This window comes from Oryctolagus cuniculus, chromosome 7, assembly GCF_964237555.1.
Source record: "Oryctolagus cuniculus chromosome 7, mOryCun1.1, whole genome shotgun sequence".
Taxonomy (NCBI): domain Eukaryota; kingdom Metazoa; phylum Chordata; class Mammalia; order Lagomorpha; family Leporidae; genus Oryctolagus; species Oryctolagus cuniculus.
In genome coordinates this window covers 71,606,200-71,630,758 of record NC_091438.1, presented here as the reverse complement: position 1 = coordinate 71,630,758, position 24,559 = coordinate 71,606,200, and the positions used below count along the sequence as shown (strand labels likewise).

Sequence of the window (24,559 nt, the reverse complement as noted above, 5' to 3'; positions counted from 1 at the left end):
GCAAATAAAATGTTTTCCCTTTTCATGATTTTTTGGCAGTCAGGAATTTGGGAAAGACTCATCTTTACAATTCTTACCTGGAGTGTCAAATATCGACTAAGTCTGCAATCATTAGATGCTCAATATGCCTCTCGCATGAATGTGAGATGCTGCCATTAGTGGAGACTTCGTTGAGTAGTTAATCAAAGTGCCTCCATGAGACCTCTCCAGCACAGGAATGAGCACAGTATAATGTAGTAGCAGTAGCACACTCACAGGGTGCTCCAGGCTCTGAGCACAAGTAAACCAGTGAGAAAGACAGAAGCTGCCTTATCTTTTCTGATTCGCTCTTGAATGTCATGTGTAGTACCTTCTGCAGTTTAATATTTACAAGTAAGTCATGGCTGCCCAGATTCTAGGAGAAATGACAAAGAATTCTCATAGATATTCATCTAACGAGGTTGTGTCAAAGAAATTACATCCTTTTTTTTGGCCAAAATTGGAAAGAGAATGAAAGTATAAAAAATACACTTTTTCTTTATCTAAAAAGTTGAGATCTAGCACTTTCTAGCTTGAGTGGAAAATATTTTAAGAGATTTAGATTTTATTTAAAAGTTGTAATCAATGATATTATTATATTTCTATAATTTCTCAATAGTTTACCTAATAAATATATCTATTGAATATTTGGGGTGGGGTGATCAGGATATGACAAAAATTACATATGAATATGTCCTTTTTGGTTTATATTGTTAGTTTATATTATACAGGGGCAGGATTAGCTAAAAGCATTGAATACTCGCATTTCATAATTTCAAAAGATCTAAATAGCTTCTTTCTTTATTAATTCATATATACACTCATGTTAAATTCATTCATTTATAATTCATCTGCCAGTTCTTTCTCAGCAGGTTAAGAGGAAGTTGCTTAAATTGAAATGGCCAGACTCTAATTCCTTAACTTTAGCTAGTATCAAGGCCCTTTGTGCAGGAAAAAAAAATGACCTTTGGAGCTCTGAGCACTTGTTGGTTATCAAAGAGGATGTTTATGATTGGATAAAGATTCCAGTGATTCAGTGCCTATCTGTCATGCCTAGGAGGAAAATGTTGAGCTCCCTGACATTTTGCATGAGTTCTGTTAAATCTGCAACTCTCACCTAAGAACGGGACAAGGACTGAAGGCCAGCAGAGGCAATGAGTATTACAGGTGTGTAGTTTTCATTCAATCTATTTACTCAAGCCTTTTCAAATATGTTGAATTGTGTCAGGGGTTGGAGGAAAGAAAGAACGTAAAAGCACAGTTTTTATCTTGAGTTTCACTATTCATTTGGGATTGAGACCAAAAAAATACTTGTTTATGATTACCTAGGTTGCTTCACTCAAGATAAATTGTAAGGACAATAACAACTTATTTGTTCAGTTCTCTTGACTCTGACCTGAAAACATATTTAGTAAATTTGAAGTAATTTTGCTTTATTGTGCAAGAGAAAATTGATATATCCTGAGAAGGTAGTTTTCAGAGTCATTTTCAAACAAGTTTGCTTTGGTTGGAAGTGAATAGCTTACACATTGGCAATATGGATGACAGCTTTACTTTGTGATCAGATACAAAAGGTGTCATGGCAGCCAATCATTTGGTTTTGTAAAGCACTGTATGTGCTCCATAACAAGGGCTTTACTCTCAACGTTTGGTTAAGTTTTCTTGCTGTGATCTAAAAAATCTCTCTTGAATCTAAACTACAGAATGATAGGTGTGACTATTAGCCACTTAAAATAAGGTCACTTCTGACTGCTCTTGAGATTGAGTTTGGGACACTATATGTTTTCAAAGGCCTTCTTGCAGTGATCACAGCACCAATAGGTGATGTTTCTTCCATTTCATCTCTGGACTAGATCTGCTGGTCCAACCCAGTTTCAAGGAGATGGTACTTCCCTCTTCACGTAATTGGACTGAGAACTCTGGCACTGAAATAATGAAAAAGAGAAGCATAGGGCACTAGAGGAAAAGAGAGTTTGGAGTCACACAATCAAACTCCTTGTATCTCCTGTAATGGAAGCCCACATTGTGTAACTGTTTCAGCCAGAGTCATACTTAAGTGTTCCCAGTATCAGCAACCAATTCATTTTCCATTGAAACTTTTGGGAAAGTCAGTAAAACAAAATGTGATACCCTGAAACTATTACACTTGTCTCTGTGTTGCTTTTAGTTCCCTGCCCCTGTTGAACATTTTGAATATTTAGAGCTCTTGGGATAAATTACTGGTTATTGCTCCCTGAGAGGTGATAACAATTTTATTTTCTTTGTTTCACATTTCACTACTGGACAGAGAATTCATTCCTAGACCTTGGGTTTTCCCTCTTGTAATTTATAAACTATTATGTAGCCTTTTTTCTATTGATAAAATGTCTTCTTTTCCCCTGCCATGAAAAACGTAGCTTTTACTATGTGCTTAGATCCACTTAGGTTGGTGCCTGCTTTATTATCCATCCTATATCTTCTTAAATACATAAGCCTTTACTTGTATAAGAGACTAACAGTGTTACATTAATTGGACTCATCTTATTTGACCTAGCAAGCAGAAAATCTGGCCATTTAATGTAACTATTAAAATATTATCTCCAATAAGCAATTGTCTCATGCTATAATTATTTTTGATATGCCAATTTTCATATATTATTAGTTACTTTTGTACTAAATTATAGAGCTAGTGTTTTTCTTCCAAATATTTTAATGGAATATTTAAATAGCTTAGGTACTGAAATAAATACTGTATATTTTAGGGACACTACCATTAAGTAGAAAAAAGTAGCACATAGACATTTCATGGCTTTTTTTTTTTGGTATCATTTGCTCTCCCAGCCTTTTTAATATATGATGATACAATTACAGATGTCCTCTTTTTTTTTGGTGATAACTCCCAAAAATAATATTTTAAGGAATACAGGCAAGGAAACCCTTCATCCATAGCAAATCTATACACACTATGATTTCATTCTTTGTTATTTTGAATATTAAAAATTAAACAATTCTACATTGTTAAATTATATAGTTTTAAAAATTGCCCATGAAAGGCCGGCACCGTGGCACTGTAGGTTAATCCTCGGTCTGCGGCACCAGCATCCCATATGCACACTGGTTCTAGTCCCGGTTGCTCGTCCTCCAGTCCCGTTCTCTGCTGTAGCCTGGGAAGGCAGTGGAGGATGGCCCAAGTCCTTGGCCCCTGCACCCGCATGGGAGACCAAGAAGAAGCACCTGGCTCCTGGCTTCGGATCAGCACAACTTCGACTGTTGTGGCCATTTGGGGTGTGAACCAACAGAAGGAAGATCTTTCTCTCTGTCTCTCCCTCTCACTGTCTGTAACTCTACCTCTCAAATAAATAAATAAATAAAATCTTAAAAAAAAAAACTTGCCCATGAAATAAATGTAATCTCCACTCTTCTGTCCTGAGGGTATAATTCTTAGTAAGAAGTTAATACCATGAGTTATTTTCAAATTGAATCAAAGTCAATTGAAGTCCTCTCATAAAGCATCTTCTATCGACCCTCTTTAATGTAGAATAGTTGGCTCATAGACAAGTTAATGCTGGCTTGTGCATGTTTCCCTTTTGATAGCTATTTTCTCCCCTTTTTCCACCAGCCTGGGACCAGTCATAGGCCATCTTGTTAGGCTTACAATTTCTGAGAAAATAGTTACACTATGTGGTGGATTTCTTCTATATCTACACACTTGCATTACACCTCAGTGAATGGAATCCTCAGCACTGGAATTTGGAGTTTCTTAACGTGTAATACAAATTGTACAGTAGTTCTGCTGATCTAGTTGATTCAGGGAAAAAGTCTTCTCAAAAGCCAAGTGTTGTTACTGAATGCTGACTTTGTTTTAATAATCTTCCATCAAGCAAAATAATAAAAATCATTTAAAAAATCAATGACACCCATCACACACAGAGGTGTACATACATTGTTAAAGACTGGTTGCACCAAGTAACTTAAATTAATTTTTATTTAACGTAACATGCTTTGATTTAGTTTTGCATTTCTAGGTTGCCAGAATGTTTTATAGAATCTAGGCTTGTTACTTCCAGTTAAACAATTTACAAAATGATAAACTAATGATCTGTTAAAATAATCTTATCACATCTGATCTTTGCTCAAGGGGATGAACCAAGCACATACGAAATAACACTAAGCTTGAAGAGAACATAAGTCAAAGGAAAGTTATCTTAGAAAAGGTAAGAATGGCAAGGTTCAGAAGAGGAACATCACAGGCAAGACTGAATAGGAATTTATTCACAGTATGCAAAGTCTGGAGTCCTTTAGGGGTTCTTGAAGTAAACCAGAAGCAGGCCTTTGGGTTATAAAGTGAACAAATGAGCATTTTGACACCATAAACGTCTGTTGATTTCCTGAAAAAAGAAAATTTAAATCAAAAACAAACATAAAAAAAAACCCACAAAACTTCCTTTTCTATGTGGCCTCCTAGACCAGAAGACTGAGTGCTGTATTGCTGGTATCAGGGTAGAATCTGCTGAAAAGTAGGGGTGCTCCCCAGGGTGCACTTGGAGACAATTCTACTCAACTGAACCATGCTTGGACACCTGTTCCCAGCCTGCTTTGTTTCTTCTTCCTGCAATACCTTGCCCTCGTCCTGCATCACCCTTGCTAACTGGCTCAGCTCCCGTTGACAGATGAGTTACCACATTTAAGAAGTCCTCCCTAATGTCCCCAGTTACACAATAGTTTCTGTCCCCTGACATAATTCTTACTCTATCACAGCTCCCATCAACGTTTCAGGTAAATGATCGCCTATTCATTTGTTTCTTCTGCTACCCAGTGGACTTCCTAAAGGTAAAGGTTGCATCCTTTTCACTGTTGCATACCTGATGACTAGAACATAGAATGCTCAACATTAAATTCTCCAAAGAACATCTGTATTGATAAAAATTTATGCAATTATCTACAACAAATTACTTTATTTAATGTATTAGAAAAAGCACAGTCTCAAATGATAATTTGGAAATGAATAAGGGATTTTTTTCTCACTGATCTGTCATTCATAGCTGGATGACATTTGAGAAGGCAGCTGGCTGAATTTAGGCCTTTCATGAATAAAATAAAAATTACAGAGACAAGAACATGTGTTTAGCACAGTGGTTATGATGCCACTTGGGATGCCTGCATCTTATATCAGAGTGCCTGGGTTTAAGTCCTGGCTCCACGTCCACTTAACATCTTCCTTTTTTTTTTTTTTTTCAGCCATAGTGGACAGTGAGAGAGACAGAGAGAAAGGTCTTCCTTTGCCGTTGGTCCACCCTCCAATGGCCGCCGTGGCCGGTGCACCGCGCCTATCCGAAGGCAGGAGCCAGGTGCTTCTCCTGGTCTCCCATGGGGTGCAGGGACCAAGCACTTGGGCCATCCTCCACCGCACTCCCATGCCACAGCAGAGAGCTGTCCTGGAAGAGGGGCAACCGGGACAGAATCCAGTGCCCCGACTGGGACTAGAACCCGGTGTGCCAGCACCGTTACGTGGAGGATTAGCCTATTGAGCTGCGGCGTGGGCCAACAGCTTCCTTTTAGTGAATATCCATCCTGGGAAGCAAATTTTGCCTCAAATAAATTAAAAAAATGTAAGTAACAATAAAATTCTCACTTCCCAGAATTGTTGGATCACTCACGACAGGTATATGAGGCACTTTGTGAAATGCTACATAAATATTAGGTTTGTTATTATCAATACCATAAGACAGATTGCATCAAATATACTTACAAAAGTATCCAAATATCCCCAAATTTGTTTTATTATTAAAAATACTCTCATGGATTTTTGATGTACATTGTCACCAACAAATACTTACTCAGCTCATATTGGAAACAGAATTTTTTCCTTGTATCCAAAGCATTTGTATTTTGGGTGACTGCACAGGAGACCCAGTGTTGTCAAATGTATATTAATTAAATGGTGAATGTCATTTAAAAGTCTTCATTTTGCATATTGCAGGCTTTGGAAGGCATTTATTCAGTACAGAATCTCTGTATATTTTATAGTCATGTTAAAGAGGCTTTGGTAAAACAAAGTAATGAAATAAACCACTGTGTTGACTTCTTTTGTTTCCTTCTGACACATTATTAGTTTGATATTTTAGATAGATATTTTGCTTTAACAAACTCAGTGGCTTAAAACCACACAACTTTATTCTCTTCCAAATACACAAGTCACCAAAAAATATAGGGCTGCAAGAGCTGTATTCTGTAAGTACATAATACTATAGGACCTAAGCCGTGGCTTCTAATGCCCTCTCAATTTCTTTGTATGCTAAAACACTAAGCACATTGCTTACTGAATATCTGTTGGATGGGTAGATGGACGGATCCTTTGACACGTATATGAATCAATGGAGGTGTTAGGTCAACCAGACACAAAGTCTGGGTCAGCCTGCAGTACTTTCAGCGATGGCTAATGTTGAAGAACCTCTTGTATGTCCTCATATTCAGAAACTCATTTACTCCTTTATGAGATGGCAAAAGTCACTCATTACAAAAGAAATTCGTAAGAGAATCCATTAATTATAGTGCTTGAGGCAGAAAGTGGTGAATTGCAGTAACCTTTGAAATAACTTTCATTGCCAGTATTTTGTAATTAAAAATGTTCAGTCTACCTTAGTAAATCTAGTAATGTTTAAAGTAAGTTTTTGGACGGGCCATCAAAGAAGGAGGTACCTTTCTCTGAAGGGAGGAGAGAACTTCCATTTTGACTATGACCTTGTCTAAATAAGATTGGAGTTGGCAAACTCAAAAGGCTTCCATCACCTTGGCAACTCATGACAAGAGCCTCTGGTGATTACTGACGCCATAAACAAGAGTGTCAATTGTTTGTTTGTTTGTTTGTTTTTTGACAGGCAGAGTGGACAATGAGAGAGAGACAGAGAGAAAGGTCTTCCTTTTTGCCCTTGGTTCACCCTCCAATGGCCGCCGCGGCCGGCGCACCACGCTGATCTGATGACAGGAGCCAGGTACTTCTCCTGGTCTCCCATGGGGTGCAGGGACCAAGCACTTGGGCCATCCTCCACTGCCTTCCCTGGCCACAGCAGAGAGCTGGCCTGGAAGAGGGGCAACCGGGACAGAATCCGGTGCCCCAGCCGGGACTAGAACCCGGTGTGCTGTCGCCGCAAGGCGGAGGATTAGCCTGTTGAGCCGCGGCGCAGGCCAAGAGTGTCAATTGTTGAATCAGCAACAGGAGTCACTGTGCACTTATTCCCCATGTAGGATCTCTGTCCTTAACGTGTTGTCCAATGTGAATTAATGCTATAACTAGTACTCAAACAGTATTTTACACTTTGTGTTTCTGTGTGGGTGCAAACTGTTGAAATATTTACTTAATATATACTAAATTGATCTTCTGTATATAAAGATAATTGAAAACGAATCTTGATGTGAATGGGATGGGAGAGGGAACGGGAGATGGGAGGGTTGCGGGTGGGAGGGAGGTTATGGGGGGAAAAAGCCACTGTAATCCAAAAGCTGTACTTTGGAAATTTATATTTATTAAAATTTTAACAAAAGGCAAAAAATAAATAAATAAAGTTAGTTATTGGGGCTGGTACTGTGGCATAGTGGGTAAAGCTGCTGCCTTCAGTGCAGGCATCCCATATGGGTGCTGGTTCAAGTTCTCTCTCTCTCTCTCTCTCTGCCTCTCTTTCTCTGTGTAGCTCTGACTTTCAAGTAAATAAATAAACCTTTAAAAATAAAGTAAGTTCTCAAATTTCCTGGAGTCAACAATTAAAATAGTAATTAAAAGATTCTATGGAAAATAAATATAGTCATCGCTTGTTATCCATGGCAGATGGGCTCTAGGATTCCCCAGAGACAGCATAGTTACAGCTGCTCAAGTCCTTTATATAAAATGACATTATAATTATAATTAACCTACACATTTTCTTCTATATACTTTATATCATCTCCAGATTTCTGATAATTCCTAATACACTATAAATTTTATGTAAATAATTGTTATATTGTATAGTTTAGAGAATAATAATACCAAAATTTTTGAGCATGTTCAGGATAGATAAGTGTAGTGCTTTAAAAATATTTTAAATCTTTTGTTGGTTGGATCTACAGATACAGAAGGTTGGTTGTAATAATAGTAATACTACTAGAATTAAGAGTGATCATTAAATAATCACATTAGAAGCTGGGATTTTGGTATAGCCTGTAAAGCCACCACCTGCAATGTAGGCATCCAGTATGAGTGGTGGTTGGAGTTTTGGGTGCTCCATTTCTGATCATCTCTCTGATAATGGCCTAGGAAAAGCAGCAGAAGATGGTCCAAATGCCTGGGCCCCCGCCACCCATGTGGGAGACCTGGAAGAAGCTCATGGCTTCTGGCTTCATCCTGGTCTAACCCAGCTCGCTTGCTCTCCTCCCCCTTCCTCTCTCACTGTAACTCTGGCTTTCAAATAAATAAATAAATCTTTAAAAATAAATAAGTAAATATATAAATCTTTTTAAAAATCACATTAATATATCAGGGATTATTTGATGTATTCCAAAATCCTTCATATATGAAAAATAAAAATTTTTGAAGTGTCCTTATGTATCTGTTGGACTGTCATGATTCTGTGAAGTTGGTAGACTAAATTTGAAGAATTGTGTTTGCCATTTGCCAGGGAGGTAGGCAGTAAGTTTTTATTGATTACCTTCTAGGTAGTAGCTTCTTTGTAGGAAATGATGATATGAGCTCCCTGACTTCACAGAGCTAGCATATAGTCCAGCGGGGAAGGCATATACTAAATAGACAACCATAAATGTATAAATTTGCAAGACACTGCCAAAGAGAATTTCATGGTACAATATAAGACTATAATAAATATAAAAACACCATTTAGGTGAAAGGAGGTCTCTGAGAAAGAGATTAGGATGAGTAAGAGGTTCCTCAAATGGCAGAATTAGGATTGGAGTTTGAATATCCTAATTAGAAATTTTGTGATCTTTTTTCAGTGCAATCCATGTTAGGAAAGACAATTGATCTACTTCTATTTAACAATAGATATCTAATTGGAGTCTAATAATCTAGTAAATTAATCACTAAGGAAAGGTGCCCTCTGCTAAAACAGATACTTTGAAAATGAAATGTATACAGGATCATGAGAGATGTGCATCTAGCCATTGGTGGCTTTTCTTGTTTAACAGTCTTCTGTTAAAACCTCCCCAGTTTGGAGGGCTCACCTTTCAGAATTAACTTCATTCACTTTCAGGATTCATCACATTCCACTTAGTGTGTTAGAGAATATCGGCGAATTGCACAGTTCAGTTTTCTTTTCAGTATTTTCTGGTAATATGGATTTCCTATTTTCTGCTTCTAACAGCAACTAAAAGTGTTTTTGCAGGATCTCATTATCTTTTTTGCTTATCTTCTTCCTCTAAAAGACAGAGAGAGGGAGAAATGGGGCAGGGTGGGGAGTGGTGACAAGGGGTGGAAAAAAGGGAGGGAGGTTGGGGGAGAGAACCTCTGTCTCATCACAAGGAAACTAATTTTGTCATCAATAGATATGAAATCTTCAAAGTTGTCAGTGATTTGGAAGTTGGCTGAGAATGCCAGAGATGCAGCAGTGACACGTTCTCTTGCCACCAGAGGAAGTGTCAAGACAGAGCAGTCACTTTAACAGCCAAAAGTAGATTCAGAGACAGCCATTCTTTACCGGGCTATTTTTAGAGACCACGGCTGTTCTTTCATCAAGAACAAGTTTGAAACCAGGTTCTGTTCTGAGAGCAAACCATCTCTTGTGAATCTCTTTGGGATGGTGATTTCTATCCACACTTGTGATACTCAGAGCTTGAAAGAGAGGGGCAAATTCTCCTTGCTCCTGTTGACCTTGGCAGAGCATTCTCTTTCCTATTTAAGCCTTACTTTCTGTGTGTTGATTTCATGTCAAGAAATTACACCCAGATTGAGCCCATCCTCAATCCATCTGCCAACAAATGCCACCTCATTCCTTGAAGTTGACACATCCTGGCTCACTGTCATTCTCCCAGCCTGACTCTTTTTGTAACTGGACGATTTTGATATTTACACAACTTCTTGCACTGTTATCTTCCCATTATATTTTTCCCTTTGAACCACCTCTGCTATTCACTCAATTCCCATCTATAATACCTGTCGCTCCCCGTCTTTGTGGGGGAACGAAACAAGACCCTGCCTAGGCTTCATATCCGAGTCACGACACCATTATGTCGCTCCCCGTCTTCGTGGAGGAACGACACAGGACCCTGCGCTGTTCTTTCGTCTGCTCGGCCCTCCCCGGGTTTGCTGCTGGTTCTTCCCGGGTTGGCTACCGTCCCTTCCACCTCCGTGGAAGGGCGGTTCCCCCTGCCACTTTCCCCACTTCCGCGGGGCAGCGGCACACCGCCGGCCGGCTCTCTCGGGGGCGGCTCAGATGTTCCTCAGGTGTTCCTCTTAGATGTTCCTTGTGCATGTTGTCTCTCTCCTCCTTTATAGTCCTCTTCCACCAATCCCAACTCTGCTACCCACATGCCGAGTACGCTGCCCTCCTCCAATCAGGAGCAGGTCCTGCTGTTTATTGGTTGAACTGGAGGCAGCTGTGTAAAAGCTGTTTCTTCCTTCTCAGTGCCATATTGTGGGAGAGCAGATGCATAGAATAAGTCTTAATTCCAGTAACTTAGTCTAGTCCGAGTTGCTCCCCACAATACCAGTAAGTGAAACTCCTCCATGATCTCAAATGCAGGTCTGGTCTCTGAACATCTCTTTTCTGTTCACACCTTACTATCGTTTGACTTACTGCTCCCACTTCTCTTGGTAACTGAAATCCATTAATTTGACCAGCTTTTTACTTATCCTTATGTCCTTCCTTCTTTAAATTCTGTTGTCCATTATTGTAATCATTTCCTGGACTGCATCTTTACTTTCCTTGGACTTCTTTGGTAAAATTTCAATCTGAATTCAACCTAAATTTTTACCTCACTAATACCTATACCTGCTCAGGTAAAAATGCCTACAGTAAAAGAAATAGCCATCCACCCAGGGATGCCAAAAAAAAAAAAAAAATAGCCACAATGACTCACTCAAGTTCATAATTGATTATTTTAATCGGGCCTTTAATATTGCTCAACAGTAACATTCTGTTTCCCAGTTATTCATTTTTCTGTTCTGCCAAATGACTACTCCATGCCTCCTCTTCTTTGCCAAAGTTTCTGATTTCTGATTCCTATTCATCTTCCTAATTCTCAACTAATGCATCAGCAGAAGATAATTTCTCATGTTGTTATCATTTCTATATACCCCACATTCACATTCCCTCTGTTGCAGTAGAACTGCCTGCATGAAGGTCAACCTCTGTCTCTTGCTTTTTGAAAAATCCCATCATGTTTTTTTTTTTTTTTTTTTTTTTGACAGGCAGAGTGGACAGTGAGAGAGAGACAGAGAGAGAAAGGTCTTCCTTTGCCGCTGGTTCACCCTCCAATGGCCGCCGCTGCAGCCAGCGCACCGCGCTGATCCTGGCAGGAGCCAGGAGCCAGGTGCTTTTCCTGGTCTCCCATGGGGTGCAGGGCCCAAGCACCTGGGCCATCCTCCACTGCACTCCCTGGCCATAGCAGAGAGCTGGCCTGGAAGAGGGGCAACCGGGACAGAATCCGGCGCCCCAACCGGGACTAGAACCCGGTGTGCCGGCGCCGCAAGGTGGAGGATTAGCCTATTGAGCCACGGCGCCGGCTTCCCATCATGTTTTTGCCCACTTAATGACTATCACTTTAACCAATTATTCCTTTTCACGACTTAGCTTGCAGTCATACTACATTTACTTCATCGTGTATACTTTTTCCTTTTTGGCCTACAAATATTTTCTCTCGACCCAAATTGCACAGTCAGCTACCACCCTTTTTTTTTCTTAGAGTAGCCCTCTTCAAAATAGTTCTCTCTACACACCATTTTGCCTTCTGAACATTTTTTTCTTGAATTTATTACCATCAAGCTTTTTATTGCCACCCTTCATCCACGGGTAGTCTTTTTCAGGTCATCAGTTGACATGCTCTAAATCAAATGTCAGGTCACAGGTCTCATCTCATTTGACTACAAGCATAGTTTAAAAATTTGATTAGTCTCTCTTCTATGAAACACTATTATGTGGCTTCCAGAACATCACACTCTTGTTTCTCCTACTGCCTCATTCCCACTGTTCAGTCTCTGATTTTATCTTTCTTATCTCCCTAGAAGGTGGCTCACTTTCTCAGTTGCTGATCTCTTTACATAAGCATATAGTATATAATTTATCACAGGTAAAAATTATATACTATATATGCATATGCTCAAAAAATGTGTGTCTCCAATTTTAACCCTTCTCTGGAATAAAAGACCCATACATAACTGGCTACTACACATCTTTTAAGTGGATAACAAGCATTGTTAACTGGTAGCGATAATCAAACTCAAGTCTATATATTTCCTCTTAAGTTCTGGTTCTCGTTCAGTTGTCCTCATTTCAGTTAATGGTGACTCTATCTTTTTCCATACTCAGGCCAAAACCTCAAATTAATCCCAGACTTCTCCCTTTCTCTTAGACTCTATACTTATCTATTGACAAATCCTATGGTCTCAGGCTTCAAACATACTCAGTACCTGACCAGTTCTCACCCACTCTCAACACCCTCATCCTTGCCAACATCATCTCTCACCATTATAATTACAATAACCATCCAACTGGTCTCCCTGTTTCCACTCTTTCATCCCCTCTGCTTGTCTACTCAGACACAGCAATCAGAGTGATTAAAATATTTTCTGATTTCTATCAAAAAGTATTTTTTGATGTATAGGTAATTTAGGAATATATTATTTAGTGTTTGTGTATTTGGATTTTTTTCTTGAACCCTAGTTTTAATTCTGTTGTGATTAAGAAACATACTTTAGGGCCGGTGCCGTGGCTCAATAGGCTAATCTTCCACCTGCGGCGCTAGTACCCCAGGTTCTAGTCCTGTCAGGGCACCGGATTCTGTCCTGGTTGCTCCTCTTCTAGTCCAGCTCTCTGCTGTGGCCCAGGAGTGCAGTGGAGGATGGCCCAGGTGCTTGGGCCTTGCACCTGCATGGGAGACCAGGAGAAGCCCCTGGCTCCTGGCTTCAGATCAGCGCAGTGCGCTGGCTGCAGCGGCCATTGGGGGGTGAACCAACGGAAAAGGAAGACCTTTCTCTCTGTCTCTCTCTCTCTCTCTCTCACTGTCCACTCTGCCTGTCCAAAAAAAAAAAAAAAAAAAAAAAAGAAAAGAAAAGAAAAGAAAAAAGAAAATAAACATACTTTGTGGGGCTGGCGCTGCAGTACAGCAGGTTAAAGTCCCAACCTGCTATGCCGACATCCCCTGTGGACCCTGGTTTGATTCTGTCTGCTCCACTTCTGATCCAGTTTCCTACTGGTGCCGTAATGTGCCTGGGAAAGCAGCAGAGGTTGGCTCAAGCCTTTGGGCCACTGCATCCAAGTGGAGACCTGGAAGAAGCTCTGGCTCCTGGCTTTGGATCAGCTCACTTCCGGCTGTTGCAGCTACTTGGGAAGTGAACCAGTGGATGGAAGACTGTTCTCTGTCTACCTCTCTCTGTAATTCTTTCAAATAAATAAAATGGATCTTTTTTAAAAAAGAAACATACTTTGTGTAACTTAAACTTTAAAACAAAACAAAACAAGAACCCAAACAATTGAATAACCACCTTCTGTCTCCTCTGGCGTGCATTAGCAGGAAGATGAAATCAAAAACAGACCTGGGACCCAGGCACTCCAATATGGGATGGCAGCTTCCTAAGTGGTGTGGTAACTATTACATTAAATGCCTACACTTAAACTCAATTTTAAGCTTATTAAAATTCACTTTTACTACCTAACATATGGTCTATTTTAACAAAGGTTCCATGTACATTTGAAAGTAATTTTTTTTGCAGTTGTTTGGTGGGGTACACTAAAAATGTCAACTAAATGAAATTTGATAAAGTGTTCAATCCTCTATATCCTTAACTGAATTTTTTGTCAGTTTAATCTATCAATTATGAAAACAAATGTGTTAAAAATCCTCAAATAGGGGCCAGCGCTGTGGAGCATCATCCCAAATGGGCGCCTGTTTGAGACTCAGCTGTTCCACTACTCAGGGCCAGTGCTGCAGAATACCAAGTTAAGCCGCCGCCTGCAGTGCCAGCATCCCATGTGGGTGCCGGTTCAAATCCCGGCTGATCCAGCTCTCTGCCATGGCCTGGGAAAGCAGTAGGAGATAGCCCAAGTTCTTGGGTCCCTGCACCCACATGGGAGAACTGGAAGAAGCTCCTGGCTCCTGGCTTCAGATCGGCGCAGCTCTGGCCATTGTGGTCAATTGAGGAGTGAACCATTGGATGGAAGACTTCTCTCTCTCTCTGCCTCTCCTATCTCTGTGTAACTCTGATTTTCAAATAAATAAATAAGTCTTTTAAAAAATCCTCAAATATACTTGTGGATTTGCATATTCTTTTCTTCTTCTTTCATTTTTTTTCAAGTACTTTGAAACTGTGTGTATTTTTAAATTTATTTATTTGAAATACAGAGTTAGAGAAGAGAGAGAGAAAGACAGACAGACAGACAGACACACACACACACACACACACACACAGATTGATCTTCAATACTCTGGTTCACTCTCCAAATGACTACCATAGGCCAGGCCAAAGTCAAGAGCCTACAACTTCACCCAGATCTCCCAGATGGCAGGGCCCCAAGTATTTGGGCCATCTTTCTGTGCTTTCCAAGGGCATTAGCAGGGAACTAGAATGAAAGTGGAGCAACCATAAGGTATCCCATATGGTTCTATCTGGAACCCATATGGGATACCAGCATCATAGGAGGCAGCTTTACATGCTGTGCCACAACATTGGCCCCCAAACTTTTATTCAGTTGAACATATTTCAGGTTGTTATATCCACCTGATAGACTGACATTTTTGTCATTATGTTCCTTCCTTATCTTTTTTAATACTCCTTGATGTCTACTTTGTCTGACATTAATACAGAGACATTGAATTTTTTATTGACAATTACATGTTATACGATCTCTTATTCAATTATTTATAACAGGTCAATATTCTTATACTTAAAATCCCTTATAAACAGTATTTAGTTTCCAACTTGATCATCACCATGTTTAAATAGAGTATTTAAATATATTGTAATTGCTGAAATTGTTGGGTAAAAGTCTGTCATTTTTCTCCTCGATTTGTATGTGTTTCATATGTTCTTCAGTCTTTTGTTATTCTAATCAATGTAGTCTTAGACCATTTAAAAATCATCTTTCATATTTAATTTCATGTTTTCCATTTTCAGTGTTCATTACCTCTGGCAGGTCCAGACTTCTTTGTGAACATTTTTATTTGAACTGAGAAATTCCTCTATATTTGTGTGGTGTGGATCTGCTGATACTGAATTTCCTAAGGGTTTGTTTGTCTGAGTTGTCTTTATGTTACCTGCATTGTTGGATGGATATTCTTAATAGATATATTTTTTATGGGTGGATATTCCAGGTTCAAAAATATCACTTTTCAAAACATTAAAGATGTTATTCTATTCTCTTTTGACTTTCATTTATTTTCGATAAGAAGACAGTCATCGTTTTTACTGCATTTTATGCATTCCAAAGGTATAGTTCCAAGAAGATGATCACACTCCCTCACTTCCCCACTACTCCTTAATCCCCTCACTCCCTCCTCTCTTTTCCTCAGTTTTTGCAAAGACTTCATTTTAATCCACTCTATATTCATAGCCTTAATTTGCCACTAATCACAATATTCAACATATGAAAAGTAGGTAGACTTCAATTCCACAGGAGTATAAACAAAGATTGAAATGATAATCATATTCCAAAATGTCCATTTCCTTCGTATACATTATTTTATGTCCTATATCAACTGCCTCATATCAGAGAAAACATGATATTTGTATTTTTTAGACTAGCCTATTTCACTAAATAAAATGGTTTCATTTCATCCATTTTGTTGCTAAAGACAGGATTTCATTCTTCATTATGTCTGAGTAGTATTCCATAGGGTATATATACCACATTTTCTTTAGCCAGTCATCACTTGAGGGACATCTGGCTGGATTCCCTGTCTTAGCTATTGTGAATTGAGTTGCAGTAAACATGGCATACAGATCACTCTTTCACATGCTGTTTTCATTGCGTTTGGGTAAATTCTCAGGAAGGATGGCTGGGTCATATGGTATATCTATTTTCAGATCTCTGAAGCATCTCCATACTATATTCCATAATTGTTGTACTAGTTTACATATTCACCAACAAAAGATTAGAGTACACTTCCTCCCCCCCACACCCCGCCACATCCTTACCAGAATTTCTTGTTTTTAGATTTTTGGATGATGGCCATCTAACTGGGATGTGGTGAAACCTTATTGTGCTTTTTACTTGAATTTCCCTGAAAAACCAGTGATTCTGAGCACTTTCTAATGTCTCTGTTGGCAATTTGTATTTATTCCTTTAAAAATATCTGTTTATATAATTTGCCCAATTCTGAACTGAATTGTTTATTTTGTTGTTGAATTTCTTGAGCTCTTTATAAATGCTGAATATTAATCCTTTATCAGTTGCATAGTTTGCAAATATTTTCTCTCATTCTGTTGGTCGCCTCTTCACTTTGTTGAGTGTTTCCTTTGCAGTGCAGAAGCTTCTCAGCTTGATATAATCCCATTTGTCTATTTTTGTTTTGATTACCTGTGCTTCTGGGATCTTTTCCAAGAAATCTTTGCCTATGTCAATGTCTTGGAGAATGCCCCAATATTTTCCTCTAGTAATTTGATGGTATCAGGGAGTAGATTTAGCTCCTTGATCTATTTTGAGTTGATTTTTATATAAGGTGTAAGGTAGGTGTCTTGTTTAACATTTCTGCATGTGTAGATCTGATTTTCCCTGCACCATTTGGTAGAGACTGTCCTTTCTCCAGGAATTGATTTCATCTCATTTTTCAAAGATACGTTGATTGCAAATGTGTGTATCAATTTCTGGGGTTTCTATTCTGTTCCATGGTTCTACATGTCTGTTTTTGTGCCAAGACAAGGCTGTTTTGATTATAACTGCCCTATACTATGTTTTGAATCCTGGTGTTGTGATGCATCCTACTTCGTTTTTGTTGCTTCAGATTACATTAGCTATTTGATATCTCTTATGTTTCCACATGACTTTGGCATTATTTTTTCTAGATTTGAGAAGAATATTATTACTTTAATTGCAATTACATTGAGTCTGTAAATTGCTTTTGGTGGTATGGGGATTTTGATGATATTAATTCTTCTAATCCACAAGCAGATTTTGCCATTATTTTATGTCTTATTTCATTCTTTAATGTTTTATAATTTTCATCACAGAGATCTTTCACCTCCTTATATAATTTATTCAATTATATTTGTATTTTTATAGCTATTGTGAATGGGACTGATCTTACAAGTTATGTCTCAGTCATGACATTTTTTGTGGATACAAAAGTTATTAATTTTTGTGCCTTGATTTTATATCATGCAACTTTACCAAACTCCTTTATGAGTTCCAGTAGTCACTTAGTGGAGCCTTTTGCTTCCCATATACATAGAATGATGTCATCTGCAAATAGGGATAATTTGACTTCCTCCCTTACAATTTATATCCTTTGATTATTTTCTTGCCTTTTGGCTCTGGCTAAAACTTACAGAACTGTATTGAATAGCAATGTTGAAACTGGGCATCCTTGTCTGCTTCTGGATATTAGTAGAAATGCTTTCAACTTTTCCCCATTCAATATGATGCTGGTTGTGGGTTTATCATGCATTGCCTTGATTGTGCTGAGGAATGTTCCTTCTATACCCAATTTTCTCAAAGTTTTTATCATGAAAGCATGTTGTGTTTTATCAAATGCATTCTCTGCATCCGTTGCTATAATTATATGATTTTATTCTTCAATTTACTGATCTGATGCATCACAACTTTTCCAACTACAAATGTCATTCTTACCCTCATGATATTCAGTTAGCTTTTCATAAAATCAGCAGAAAATCCATTAAGAAAACAAGAATAATCCACTTCATGCACCATGCTTAAGGTTTTCAGCTATGCAAGGTGTCTAATCTTTTCTATTTTGTACTTCATGTCACTAATTAATCCTGGTTGGCAGCTATGATGATTTAATTCCAAATTGTCTTTGGGAATTGGATATGAGACTAATTTAAAAACAGGAAGTAACTTGGAATTATTTTCTTTTAAAATTATTTTATCAGCTTTTCTTTTTAATCTATCATTTAGCAATAGTTATCCATCTTTATAACTTTATTACGATAAAATTGAACTACATAGCAAGTACAGATAGAGCTTATGTAATTTTATTTGAATGACACTTGTATACTCTTATGAAACTACAAGTATCATAAAGAAAGTGAATATATTCATCATGCCCCCAAAGTTCCTCACATCCTTTTGTAGCCTTCACATCCTTCCTCATGAAACTACTGATTTTCTTTCTGTCACTATGGGTTAGTTAGCATTTTCTAAATTTTATATATACATTAAATATGGATTATGCACTATTTTTATTTGACTTATTCACTTCCATTTACATATTGTTTCATGAAGTATGTTTTAAAATCATTTTTCCATTTTTTTCTTGAGTTGTCTTCTTCTTACTGAATTGTAAAGGATCCTTTTTTATATCCTGTATACAAGAAGTTTGGCTTATGTGTGTATGCATATGTATATGTGTGTGTAAGTGTGTATATTCCAAATATTTTCTAATTGTAGGATAATGTTTTGCACCAAAGCATACAATATTATCAGAAATTAATTATGTGTATGTGTATTTGTGTGTGTATGTGTATTCCAAATATTTTCTCCAAGTCATTGGAATGGCTCTTTATTTTCTTGATGGTACCTTTCCAAAAGCCAAATGAGGCCAAACCAGGTAATTTGACTTGCTTAAAATTACCCAGTTAGTAAGTACCAGGTCTAGAATTTGAAAACACGTCTGTTTTCTGAATTCTAATTCTTATATACATATAGCAAAAATATTTTAATGGACATGTACAATTTTATTCTTTCAGTTTTTGAATAAGTACATCAATATAAATGAACAACACATAGTTCTCGTCTACTTTATGATCCCAGGCAAATAAGAGAAAAAAACAAAAATCTTCAAAGATATGTTGAATGCTGTACTACAGAATAAAAGCAAAGGCAATTCAGGGACTAACTATCAGGGATTGTTAAGGAAATAATCAAATAGAACTGATCTTTGATATACTGGATCTAGAGGACAGGAAAGAATGATCAGGGTTGCTACAGAGTGTGAACATGGCAAGGTCAGAGAGGTATGAAAGCAAGTGGTGTATATAGAATGGTCAAAAAGTCACTGTAAATAATTAATTTCTGATAATATTGTATGCTTTGGTGCAAAATGTTATCCTACAATTAGCTATGAACATCTATCTGAGTAAATTAGTGACTTTAGAATATTTATTTGGGGCCGGTGCCAGGGCTCACTTGGTTAATCCTTTGCCTGTGGCACCGGCATCCCATATGGGCACTGGGTTCTAGCACTGGTTGCTCCTCTTCCAGTCTAGCTCTCTGCTGTGGCCCAGGAAGGTAGTGGAGGATGGCCCAAGTGCTTGGGTGTCTGTGCCTGCGTGGAAGATCAGGAAGAAGCACCTGGCTCCTGGCTTCGGATCGGCACAGCGCTGGCTGTAGCGGCCATCTGAGGAGAGAACCAATGGAAGGAAGACCTTTCTTTCTGTCTCTCTCTCTCACAGTCTATAACTCTACCTGTCAAATAAAAAAAGATATTTATTTGGGTAGCAGTGTGAATGATTGGCAAAATGGGAATAAAAGTTGTAGTCAGGAAATTATTGGAACCCTACTGTAATAGAAGAAGAGAAATTAAACTGACAGGAATTGATCTAGAGAAGAGGAACAGCTGGGATTATGGGATAATTTTAATAAATAATCAATAGTTAAGATATAGAACACATAGTATGCTGTTCAAGTATAGTGAATGAGCCAGATTTCAGCATGATATATTAGATTGCAGGCTAAGGAAGAACCCTGAATGAAAAAGGACCCAACACTCTACACCTTAGATAATTGGGAATCATTACTTTTTAAAAAAGATTTATTTATTTACCTAAAATCAGAGTTACACACAGAGAGAAGGAGAGGCAGAGAGAGAAAGAGAGAGAGAGAGAGAGAGAGAGAGAGAGAGAGAGGTTGGTCTTCCAGCCACTGGTTCACTCTTCAGATGGCTGCAACAGCCTGAGCTGCGCCGATCCAAAGCCAGGAGCCAGGAGCTTTTTCCCAGTCTCCCACATTGGGGCAGGGGCCCAAGGACCTGGGCCATCCACTGCTTTCCCAGGCCATAGCAGAGAGCTGGAATGGAATTGGAGCAGCCAAGACTTGAACTGGGGCCCATACGGGATGCCGGCACTGTAGGCATCAGCTTTACCCTCTACACCACAGTGCTGGCCCCGGGGAATCATTATTATTTGATGAAATAGCAAGCTATATGGGTGACTAAAATGCCAGCAAGCTGAAGAAAGCAAGAAAATGTTTAATAAAGAACAACACAGAAAAAATTTAATAAAAATGAATGTATGATCCAGAAGAAAGGCAAGGTTATTCTGATATTATGCAGTATTGTCAATTGCCGGGACCACCCTAGGCAATTACATGAGCTTGAAGAAAGGGCTGTAATCATAATGAGTTGAGGGTACCACATGACATGTTGTTTGCCCCCAAGCCACACGTTTGGACTAATATTTCTGGTAGACTAATATGCCCTAGCACAGATATTCAAAGGTCTTAGAAAGCCAAAGGCTGCATGTGTTTTGAGAAATGTAACCAGAAAATCATTATCTTAGAGATGAAAATCAGCTGCAAGTCAGTTGCATTGGGTATACAGACTTAGCTTATATGAACTAATATCGCTTGTAAAAAATCAAACCAGCTAAAAATTCCACATTTTAACTGAAAATCTATATTTCTGGCTTTTTCATAAAATAAAAATGATCCAGCAGCTCATGATCTGAATTCGGGGGAGACAATTCACAGGAGCAGCACAGAGCAGTCACATTTCTAGTATCTGGGCATGCACCATTCACTCATGCAGTGAGAAATATGTAAATAGAGAACAAAGCATCACTGTGTTTTATTATCTTTCTGGATTTGCAGGCATTTGAGTTTACAGTCTCTTGATTAATGTTGCACACATTAACTGAAACATGAAGTTTCAGTTGCCAGAGATATCTTAACTGTATCCAATAGAGAAGAAGAAATAGGACTCCTAAGGAATGGTTAAAGGGATTGGGGTTATTTATTTTAACCATGACCATAAGTTTTGAGAAACATCATCATCATCATAGAGGCTGAGACTTAAGGAACGAGCATCCCAGTTGCATTAGATTAAATAGATTTTCTACTGAGATCCTACCAAATAGTCAAATTCTACTTTGGATCACTTAAGCCATCTTTCCCATGGTCCTTTTCTTTCTCTTCAATATTAAACTGTCCCACCAGAGTCTCTGGTCTTTAATAATGACTTTGGTAAAATGTGTATGTGCATGTATGTTTGTGTTTTTGTAAAGTACCTTCTCAAATAGTTTCAGTAGCTAAAAAGAATAGTATTTTATTCTTGGATTTAATTATAGAGTACTGTCAAAGACTTAGTTTTTAAGTGCATTTAGTCTTTCAACAGATATCGATTTAGTTTCTAGGGATAGAGCAATGGTCGAGGTCCTTTCTTCCACAGACCATAAATTCTGGTGGGGAGGAAATAATAGATACATAACAATAAACCAAAAGCTGGGGCATCTTGATAAGAGCTATGATGGGTAAATGGGTTTTTGGTAGAGACGACTCATGGCTGTGAAAGTCTCATAGAATGGCATAGTGAAGCTTCTCTGAAGGCTGATGTTTGATCGACAATTTGATGATAAGGGCTAGGACTGGGAGCAATCTTTCTCTGGCCAGGGAAACAGGAAATGTAACAGCAAGAAAGACCTTTGCATGTCTGAGAGGGAGAATAAAAGTTAATGAGGAGGAGAGTTTCAGGCAATATGACTAAGACTTATTTCTCAAATTTGGTGGTTATTTGTGGTCTGAGGTTTCTTATCACAAAACAGAGACAATGATGTCTTTCTCATTGGGTTATTCATTACCCATGAGGAAATACTCACCAGCAGGTGTCATTCCTGGGAAAGTGTGGAATTTACTGGGAGAAAGTTCATCTTGGGAGAATAAATAAACATGCTTCACCCAGTAATAAACGCCGCCTTCACAGGGAAGTAGGCAGGTTCTGAGGAACGAGGCGAGGTCTGACAATTGGATCCTTCCCCAGATTCAATCCCCAGTCCGATTCATACATAATGACTATGGACAAGGTGGAATTCTGCTGGTCTTAGACCACAGGGCATGGAGAACTGGAGCTAAATTCTTAGAAGTGCTGTTTATTGGAGGACATTTGGCCTAGTGGTTAAAACATATAATAGTACCTGAGTTTGATACCTAGTTCCAACTCATGACCCTGGCTTCGCACCAGTGCAGATCCTGGGAGACAGTGGTGATTGGCCAAGTAATTGGGACATCTGGATTGAGTTCTTAGCCCCTGCTTCAGCCCCTGCCCAGTCTGGCATTGCAGGCATTTGGTGAATGGATCAGCTGATGGGAATGATTTCTGTCTCTCTACATCTCAAGTAAATAAATCACTACACTTACCTTACGGTGTAGAGTACTGGAACACAAAGAAAACTTATTTGGAATTTGTATAGAAAGTACAAATCGTGCAGTTGTAGATTCCTTCTGTTTGCTTCTGCAGAGAACACAGCTAAGCTTTTGTGCTTTGGCTTAAATGCCAATGTGCATCAGGAATAGATGGCAATCCCTGGAGAAAGGGGGCACAGCTGAATGGATGAGATAGTACCTGATGGATGTGCACTCCTTGGCAGAGCTTGCTGTAGTAGCTGGAGAATATGTGGAGCCCAGAGGGAGCAGTGTGCTCAACTGAAGCAGCCCAGGTGTCTGTGAGAAGCCGTGTAACAGTACCCAGCAGATGCTGTGCCGTCTAGAAGTGGTAGGATCCTCAATTTCTGCCTTAATTTTATGGCTAGGCTATCCTGGCAAGAGGAAGAGAGGAAATATGGGAGGATTAGAGAGAGAGAGAGAGAGAGAGAGGGAGGGAGAGAGAGAGAGAGAATGATATATATGAAATGTGAAATGTGCCCTGGAAATTTCCAGATAAATTTGGGGATTAGAAAGCAAAGGAACTAGGGATCTGAATGTGGGGCAAGAGACAGAAAAATGTGTTTTGTGTCAGATGTACAAGAGATAGCCATCTAGGGTTGCCAGATAAAATATGGGATGTCCAGTTAACTTTGAATTTCAGATGAATGTGAATAATTTTTATATGTCTCAAATATTCCATAGGACATATTTATACTAAAATTCTTCACCTGAAATTCAAAATAAACTGGGCATCTGCTTTTCAGGTTTGTAAATCTGGTGACAATATGCCTGTAAAATACATTGGTTTTGTAGCTTGAATAATTATCACTTATTATTTGGAAGCCATTTCCTTTGTAGCAAATGTCCCAGCAGGCTTATTGTAATTGGATTTAAGAATTATTTATTTAAAACACAATGCCCCTAACTTGGATTTTGCTATTTATCTCATATCCACCTTCTCTAAGTTGTTAAATAGTCAAAATCTGCCTTCTGTTATTATAAGCAATTTTCTTAAAAGACTTATATATTTATTTGAAAGGTAAAGTTACACAGAGGCAAAGAAAGAGATCTTCCATCTGCTGATTCACTCCCTAAATGGCTGCAATGGCCAGAGCTGGGCCAATCCAAAGCCAGGAACTGGGGAGCTTTCTCTGAGTCTCCCAAGCAGGTACAGGGTCCCAAGGAGCTGAACCATCTTCTACTGCTTTCCCAGGCCATAGCAGAGAGCCGGATCAGGAAGAATAACAGCCAGGACACCAACCAGCACCCATTTGGTCTGCCAAAGGCAGAGACTTACCATATTATGCCACAGCGCCGGCCCACTGTAAGCAAAGTTTACAAGATTTGGTATTTCATGACCTATTTGGAATAATGAATAAGGACAATTTTTTTCTTGGCATCTCCCCCACCCCACTATTCTAACAGCTAATGTTCCTTAAATGTCTAAAACATACTAAGGTGGAAGTTTAGTTTTGAAGGAATGAGTAAATATATTAACTTTTGAGGTAGAGGAAGTAATTGAAAAGAAAAAAATTATGCTCAAGCAGAGGAGGAACTATGGCAAGAGACTCTAGGCAGTATGGATTATGGAGAAACTTCAAGGTACACATGAGTTTAGTCTCATTCATAATTTTGTCTGAGTTCACTCCTGACTGGAGGCTTAGGACACAGACTTTGATGTTCTCTAATTCTAGAATGAAATTGTCTCCTTCCAGAGTAGACAAAATGCCTCTAGAATAAATCGCAGCTTCTCACAGACACTTGTTCCTCTGGTGGTGGCGGAGATGGGTTCATCTCATTTCCAGCCATGCGTGGATCACAGTTTCCCCCTC

At 38.7% G+C, this 24,559-nt stretch overlaps 1 long non-coding RNA gene across 1 annotated transcript; it reads right to left on the bottom strand.

Moving 5' to 3' along the window:
- Window positions 1-334: 334 nt before the first annotated feature.
- LOC108177701 (uncharacterized) lies at window positions 335-24,554 on the bottom strand. The gene is made up of 4 exons (XR_001794496.3): window positions 24,483-24,554; window positions 24,025-24,086; window positions 22,927-23,119; window positions 335-4,385 (listed from the first exon to the last, which is right to left on the bottom strand). It is a non-coding gene; the product is annotated as an uncharacterized lncRNA (long non-coding RNA).
- Between the last annotated feature and the right edge of the window lie 5 nt (window positions 24,555-24,559).